The sequence below is a fragment of the Oryzias melastigma genome, linkage group LG5 (assembly GCF_002922805.2).
Source record: "Oryzias melastigma strain HK-1 linkage group LG5, ASM292280v2, whole genome shotgun sequence".
Classification (NCBI taxonomy): Eukaryota; Metazoa; Chordata; class Actinopteri; order Beloniformes; family Adrianichthyidae; genus Oryzias; species Oryzias melastigma.
In genome coordinates this window covers 13,819,470-13,827,968 of record NC_050516.1, presented here as the reverse complement: position 1 = coordinate 13,827,968, position 8,499 = coordinate 13,819,470, and positions in this window count along the sequence as shown.

The following is an 8,499-nucleotide window of genomic DNA, read 5'->3' as shown; positions in this document are numbered from 1 at the left end:
TTTGTTTTCAGTTCTCAATTTACAGTTTAATTCAGACTTTTTCATATCAGATTGAGCCCATTGACTGTACATGAGAACTGGACCAAGTGAAAGTTACATCACTCTTTGAAAATGGATTACTTCTAGTTTTCATGAGATTAAGTAAATTCAGTCTCCACTTTTTTTTGCAATATGGACGCAGCCACGTTGGGGTAAGTAAGTAGTAATTTTTTCCAAGTATTTTTTTTTCTCAAACTAATTTATTTCAAGTTTACAATGTGTACGTTGACTTTAAAACATTTTATTTTTTTCAAAGTCAAACCCTTCTGGTGTCCAGGAGGAAATCAAGATTCTTCCCAAAGAGGGGGAGTTTTGACTTGAGGGGGGAAAATAGGTAAGGGCTGCTCAACCCTGGTTCTCAAGATGCATGAACCTGACTGAGGATAAGTGATGAGAAAAGAAGAAAACATCCTGATGTTTTAATTTTCAGTTCTGTGTCATAACAACAGTAAATACTAGGCGGCAGTGCAAATTTTTTTTCTATAGCTGGAGCTTTTGTAGCTGGGTGTAGGTATATTTTAAGAGGGGTTCGCTTTACACCAAGATTGGGCCAAAACCTAATAATCTAATCCCAGTTTTCTAGTTCTTGCTCGTTCCTCCCTGCCCTTTTTCCTGCTGGCTCCGATGTGTTCTCTCATTCAGAGCTGGGAATCACTGGAACAACTCATAGGGAGGGGCTAAAATCTGTTAAACCTTTATTGGTTTTGTGTCGCACACACAGCGTGTGCATTTATGGACACAGAGGAGCCAGAAAGTGTGACAGGCGAGAGGCGGAGAAGAACTGGAGCAGATGTGGAGGACCAAACTGGTCCCAGTGATGACACAGACAGAAGATCCCAGGAGGGGCGGGAGAACTTCATCCATGGCTCCTCTGTGTGCGCTGATCCATCCGGCTACCTGACACCAGGCCGAATGGACCTGCTTTATAGATCAAGACTGAAATAGCTCCTCCTGAGAGATATGGAGATGAAGAGGAGGAGGAGGACAGCACAAGGACGCTGGTGCCACAGGGCGTATTTATAGAGGAACAGAAGCCTTCCTTTTTCCCTGATCGATGAAGAAAGCAGCTCACGACCCATCCACAAATGGAAGTCTGCTCCAAGTTTGTGTGTCTGTGTGTGTGCGCGCAACACTAAACAAGTGGGTCAATGACAAACGGGGAAAACTTTTACTGTCGACAGTTAAATTGTATTTTGAAGCCTCTGCTTCCCCATCCTGGCGATTTGGGTTATTTTTGAGAAAAAGTAGCCAATAGGAGTGGCGACCCGATCGGCGAGGTGCAGCGAGGTGATGGAATGAACAAGCAGAGTTGTGGAAGAAAAATGAGGTCTCAGTTTGCCTGTCCGTCCTCTGCACAGCTCTGCAGAGGACGGACAGAACAACAAGCCCCCCAAAAAGCCCCCAAAAACTACAAACTTTCATACATTTTTTTAGATGGGTTAATTGTAGAGGTGTAGCCTGTGTTTTTTAAATTAAAGTTTTTGCTACTTTTTAAATACCTCTATCTGTAAAACTTACAAATACAACTGTGGGAGTTGACAGACGACATTAACTGTGGATGAACAAACATTCAAGAAAATAAACCCTGACCATCAGAGGTTGATGGTGAAGTAATTTTGTTGAATATTGTCCAACAAGAATAAAGAAGAACACGCCATAGCATGATGCTACCACCCCCATGCTTCACAATAGGGATGATATTCTTGGGATGCTACTCATTATTCTTCTTCCTACAAACATGTCAAATAGAATTAAGACCAAAAAGTTCCATTTTGGTGTCATCTGACCGCATGACTTTCTCCTATGACTCCTTTGGATCATCCATATGGTCATTGGAAAACACAACGGGCCTGGACATGTGCTGGTTTAAGCCGGAGAACTTTCTGTGCCATGCATGATATTAAACCATCATGTCTTTGTGGAATATCAACAGGAACCTAAGAAATGGTGGTCCCAGCTGTTTAAGTTATTGGCCAACTCGTACTGTTTACTTTTGTGTTCATAGAGCCCTGTGGTACTCCATGACCAACTGCTGTCTGAGCAAGAATCACTATTTACATGAAAACTATCATTCAACAATGGCTTAAAGCTTGGGGCAGGCCCTATAATAACAAAGGCATCTTCTACTCACTGAAAATTAAAAAACAATTTATGAAACTGATAAATCCAATAAGATTAATTTACTTTTTTTTTTTACATATTTATTTTTAAGTGGTGCAAAATAATCACATTTCCATTTCTGCCCTTTTATTAAAAAACAAAACAAAACATGAATACACTGCGAACTTCAAAAAGGAGAGAAAAAAACTTTTTATTTTATATTTCAGATTTGAAAAACTTGGAAATAACTTTTTTTTATTAAATTGTAAAATGAATGTTGCTGTTGTAATGCAAACAGGCAAAGAAAAAGTTTGCGAAAGGGTTTACCCAACAAAATGTTTGCCATCTTTTTTGGTGGTTTCTGGTTTAAAAAAAAAAAAATCAATAAATCAATATAGGCATAGTAGATGCCTTCTTTCAACACATTCTAAATTAGGCACCAAAAAAGTTTAACTAGTAGTTAAGATTTTTTTTTTTTACTCAGTAAACCAAACAGATATTTTGAGTGAAACTCTGTTTCCCTCTGGTGTCCAAGAGGCGCACAAACACGCAAAGAATAAAAAATTTCATTTTTGCCTTTATTTTTAGTTATGCTGCAGGGATAGTAATTATGGGCATTTTTTGCCCCACACATTTATTACTATATACCTTTTGTCTTACCTGTTTTCTTTCCTTGATCTAATCTGTCATTTTTGCGGTAATTAACTTCTCTCTTGTCTTCTAACAGATGTTTTTTTATGATTGGCTACATCCTGCTCTCTCAATCGGCTTCACCTGTGTATGTAGGACAAGGGTCGATGAGCTTACCAAACCAATGTGTTCAAATAATTAATGTTGAAGGCATTAAAATCAATAAAATAACATGGGTGCCCAAATGCATGTATCTGTCTTCTTTTAAGTAATTGTTGCACACTTTCTGCAAATCCAATAAACTTCATTTCCTTTCACAAGTATCACTGTGTTTGTCTGCTATATGTTATGTTTACCTGAAATCGTGTTCCGAACAACCACAGATTAATGAAGAAAACCTAATTAAAAAAATAAAAATAAAAAATGATCAGGTGTGCCCAAACTTTTACATATTACTGTATTACCACGTATTATCCTAAATTAGAAGCACCTGTTTGAGGTCATTAGCTGAATAAAGACACCTGTCCACCATTCAGATTCAGTCAGTAAGACTTCAACTACTAACATGCCCAAGACCAAAGAGCTGTCTAAAGACACCAGAGACAATTGTAGACCTCCACAAGGCTTTTAGATTATTAGAGAAATTTATTGACTAGTGTTGCACACTCTTGAATGATGCTCTTTAAGACGTGCATGAGTTTTTAGAACTTTCTTTAATTTTCTTTTAACTTACAAGCTTCCCTTGGGACTTGTGACTTTCGCCATTACACGTCACTCAAACGTTCTCTCTCTCTTGTGCTCACACACCAAAAAAAGCATCCCTTTTCAGGACCCCTTCACTGTCCACAAACTGCCTGAAATTTAATCCCTGCACTTTATACTCTGAAATAACATCAGGTCACACGTGATCATCTGTGGTCCCCCACACTAGGAACAATCCAGAAATATCTTTTCAATGCAGATTTTTTCACTAAACAGGTGAGTGTGATCTACAGTTGCCAACATAACTTGGAGATAGATTGATAGGAAAATGTGTTGGACTATCATTGTAATTATTTTAATACATTATATGAAGTTGTTAGTGTAGCTCAAGTTTCAGTGTAGGTGTAACAATTACAGATGAAGGTGAGAAATATCAAACTGAAACTTCCTCCGACACATTGGAATGCATTTAATTATGTTCAATCATGTGAAAGAGAAAAATGAGTGATCCAGAAGAAAGAACATTGACATTTTCTGGTTTCCTGGAAGGAAAATTTCTTCTCTCATGAAGCTTGAGGGATCAAAATGATCATTATCATGTTTCTATTCAGGTACATGATTCTGGGCCCCAAAGTGGAAGTTGTTTGAAGTAAAACAGGATGTAGTTGAAATCTCTTTCTTCTGCTATTGCCAGAGGAAGATGGTTAGATTTATGCAAACAGACAGAAACTCCACAGAGGAGCAGCTGAAAGATGAAGACGTCTCCTTCCTGAACAACTAAGGCTGCAGCAGAGAGAGTGCAGCGATGCCCCCTGCTGGATGATCCTCAGCTGCACTTCTGAGCACTGATAGACCAGGCCAAACATCTGGACAACCTGGCCTTCAGCATCTGGAGCAGCATGAAGAAGATGGTCTCCTACTGTCCTGTCATTCTGGATCCAATCATGGATCATCCAGTTTGAAGATCTGACCAATATGAGAGTCAGAGGGAAACAGCATTCCAACAACCCAGAGGGATTGACTATTTCAGCCTGAGATCTGAGGGCTTTACCTCAGGCATTTACAGCTGGGACGTCCAGGTCAGAGATGGAACTCTATGTAAGCAGAGACTTCTAGCAGAGCCTTTTCAAACCAAGTTGTAGAATGTCATACTGGAAGACAGCACAAACTTGGCATGTTCTCAAGAGTCAACATCTCCCCTGACAGGCAAAACCTAGACCGGAACATGTCGTTCTTTGGTCCGGACACTCCACGCCTTCAAGCACACCTTTACCAGCAAGATGTTCCATCAAAACTGATGACGAGGCAAAGAATTTACCTGGGAAGGTAACGGTGGGACTAATTCTTAAAAAAATTCACATCTCCATTTATAATCCAAACAGTTTTGTCCAAAAAATAAGTGTAGCAAATTGAATCACTTTGAAAGCTTTTCTTCATTTTTCTAAAGTGATATGATAAAAAGTTAGAAATAAATCAAGAAACTTCGATTTTTTTTCGGTTTAAAAATTAGAAAATTTGTTAAAAATATGTATTTTTTAAAAAACAGATCATTTAAATCCTTATTCTTATCTCAGAAAAGTAACAGTACCTGCATCTGTTAGTTATAGCCTAAAATCTATTTAAAAAAACAAGGCAACTATGTGAAGTAGACTTTACATTTCATAATGTTGAAAAGGGGGGGAGGTCTCCAGTTTTTAACAGTCTGTGTGTTAAGAATTATTAGCAGAACAAAGATATCATCTAACCTGCGAACAGGTTTGTTGGGTTGAAGACAGAGGAAGAGTAGAAAGAGACACCTCGATCCAGCTTGATAATAAATTCAACACAAATAGTGCAAACACCTGTGCAACAGTGCAAATCACCTGCTTTTGCTTGTTTACTGGCCCTACATTAGACTGGTGATCTATTCATTGATCTGTCTCGCCCAACTGTTGTTGGGATAGGCCCCAGCAACCCAGTGACTCAGCAGATTCCGAACATGGACCTTGTTTATTGTGTAAATAAGAGGTGATTTGTGTGACGTGGAATATGATGTTGAGGTTTCCTAAAGTGTTAGTATAAAACTCAGATATCCTGAATGGGGTAGTTCACCCAAGTGGATAGAACAAAAGTGCCTTCAGGTTTCCATACAGTTTGCTCCTCCCATAGTGTCAAAATTAACATCTGTAAATCCCAGAGGTCAGACGCTGCTGTGTTGATGCTTCCATAACATGTCCTGTTTGTTTCTGCCGTTCTGCAGAGTTACCAGCAGGTGGGAGTGTTGAGCTTCACTGAAGCAGCTTGTGTTGAGTGTGCCTGATTCATCTGTGTGTTTGTGCATACCTCAACATGCCATGAATGCATGTGTAGACATAAAGCAACGTTCAATCTACAGATCCTGAGCCGCCCTCATTTGCATGTATGTACACGAGTGCCTGCAAGCGTGTGAGAGCTTTATGTCCTCTGTGTTCCCTCGCTATTCTCCCCTGAGCTTCTTGAAATCATACATTGACGGCTCGTTTCAGTAGTATTGAAAAATCCCTCACACTCAGTGAGTTTGTGCATCTGTCTGCTTCATTATGACCATGAGCACGAAGCCTTTAAAGGTAATGAGGGAGATAGAGATGCATGAAAGCCTGTTGCAAAAACGATTGGTCGGCTGTCTGAGAATTCATCAGTAAAAGAGTCTATTTTCTGCTCACGAGACACAGTGTGCAGTCTGTTTGTGTGTTACAGATGTGTTACAAATGTGTTACACAAGCAGAGCAGAAGCCAGAAAAACAGAGTTGTCTGAGGATCACCTTTGAAATAAATAGGGCAGAAATAAAGAAATGTGGGAAAACATCACCATCCACATCAAACACAGCAGAGAAAGATAACTGTCAGATCATTATCTGATGAAGGATCAATAAATCACCAAATGATTGAGTCAGTTTATGAATCTGCTGCAGGCTTTCCTTAAAGACACAATCCTGAAGACCCATCCAAGAGTGTATGTCTGCGGTGTGAAACGAGATGATAAGAAAACTTGCTGGAGTCTCGTGGAAAAACACGCCGCCTCTGTTCAGACAAAAACAATGAAGACACGGAAACAAGTGAACCCTCAGAGAAGTTTACTGGAGAACCCTCAAATGAGGAAGCTGAGGAGAGGGAGGAGTCAAGCCCTCGTTTAATGTGGATCTTTGTCAAGGAGACGGTCATCCATCCATCTTTCATCTTTTGACCTGCTGGTGAAAATCCCATAATGCACTGGGATCTCTCTCCCTCTGCCAAAGGTAAAACTGCTCTTCTTGACCCTCTTCATGTTTGACTCTTGCCCTCCTCTCCAGGATTTGATCTATGAGGTGTTGATAAAACAGTCACTTTCTGCCTTTCACTGTAACCTGATTTAAACTGTTCAACAGTTAATTTGCTGTGAATGAACAAAGAGTTAAACGTCTGCCGCTGAGTCCCAAACCGGAACTGATGGATTCATTGATCGCTTTCCTCGGATGGAGCTGTTGCCCTCCGGAGTTTCTTCTCAGGCTCGAGAGGGTGAGCATTGATCGCAGACGGGGACTCATCATGAGGCTGAGAGGAGCTGCTGCTGATCAGTCACAGCCACAAAGTGCTTTCATGTCACACAAAACTCCACGTTCCAAGAGCCACTGAGAGGAGATCCTTGTATTTTTCGGTTCCCAGTGGGAGAACTGTTTCAGATTTACTTTATGGACCTTAAAATGTTTTCTTAGTTCATGTTTCTGAACTAATACTTGTTACTACACCAACAGTGTATGTGTTGAATCCACACCAGATGCAGTGAACACTTTATGATCCATGAAAAAAAAAACTGCATCTCTCTTAAAATCCAAAACTTCATTGAGGATGTTTAATGATGAAGTCAACGACAGCTTAGTAGACTGATGAGACCTAATCAGAGCGATGATGCACAGCACCAGATTTGGGTCATACAAGCATCTCGACTAAGGCATGGTGGTGGAGGGTGGCTGATCTGGGCTTGTTTTCCAGAAAACCTCTTTTGCTTCATTACCTTTGCTGCAGAAAACTGAAAACAAACCAAAAAAGTTCTGACTTTCAAATCACTCTATTAAGTTCAAGAACTAATTGTTGATTGAAGTTTTATTTTCTTGTCTTCAGCTTTAGCTGTTATCAGTTTTACTGAGTGAGCAGCTCAAACTCCATTTCTGATTTTTCTCTTAAAGCACTGACTGATATCAGGAAGATACCATCTGTCCTGGTCAGCAGATTTCTCCCACGGCCTGTTGAATAATCACTGTGTGTAGGCGTGGAGAAAAGTTCACAATCTCTTTCAAAATGGTTCATTGGTGCAACCCTTTTATTTATTTATTTATTTCCTTTTTCTTGCTGCCTGTTAGCTGTCATGATGAAGGCTGCTAACCTAATCATCTTCATTCTTTAAGCTCCAGATTGTTCATTTCTCAGAGAACAGATGCTGCAGCAGCTTTCTCTGCGTTAAAATGCTTCAATAAAAGCCACATCAGGAGAGACGAGGCAGGGTTTATGAGTCTAAACAATCTGTATGTCTATGTGGAAAAAAAAAAAAATCAGAAATTAAAGCCACGAGTGGTACTGTATGGCCCATATAGGCTATCTGGCCTCACCAATCACTCTTCTCCTTTGCTCCTGCTACTCTTGTCAGAGCTACATGTCGCAAATTCATAAAAAAAAAACTTTTTTTTTTCAAAAATTCTGTTGGCTTTGTTTCTATAGCAACCTTTTTTGGGTAACTTAAGATGTTCATTGATGCTCTTGTGTCAGGTTCAGTGACTGATAGAAGCAGAGAACACTGTCTGTCTTGTTTGAACTTTCCATCAAAAAGAGGTGGAAGAATGTTGCAGCTTTCAACTTTCTTTGACTTCTCACTGCTTTATTGTAACAGGTGACCTTTGACCTTGGGAGGGAATTCAATGGACGCAGTCTATATATCTACTTTTACCAGAATATACCAGAGGTGGGGACTCGAGTCACATGACTTGGACTCGAGTCAGACTCGAGTCATGAATTTGACGACTTTAGACTCGACTTGGA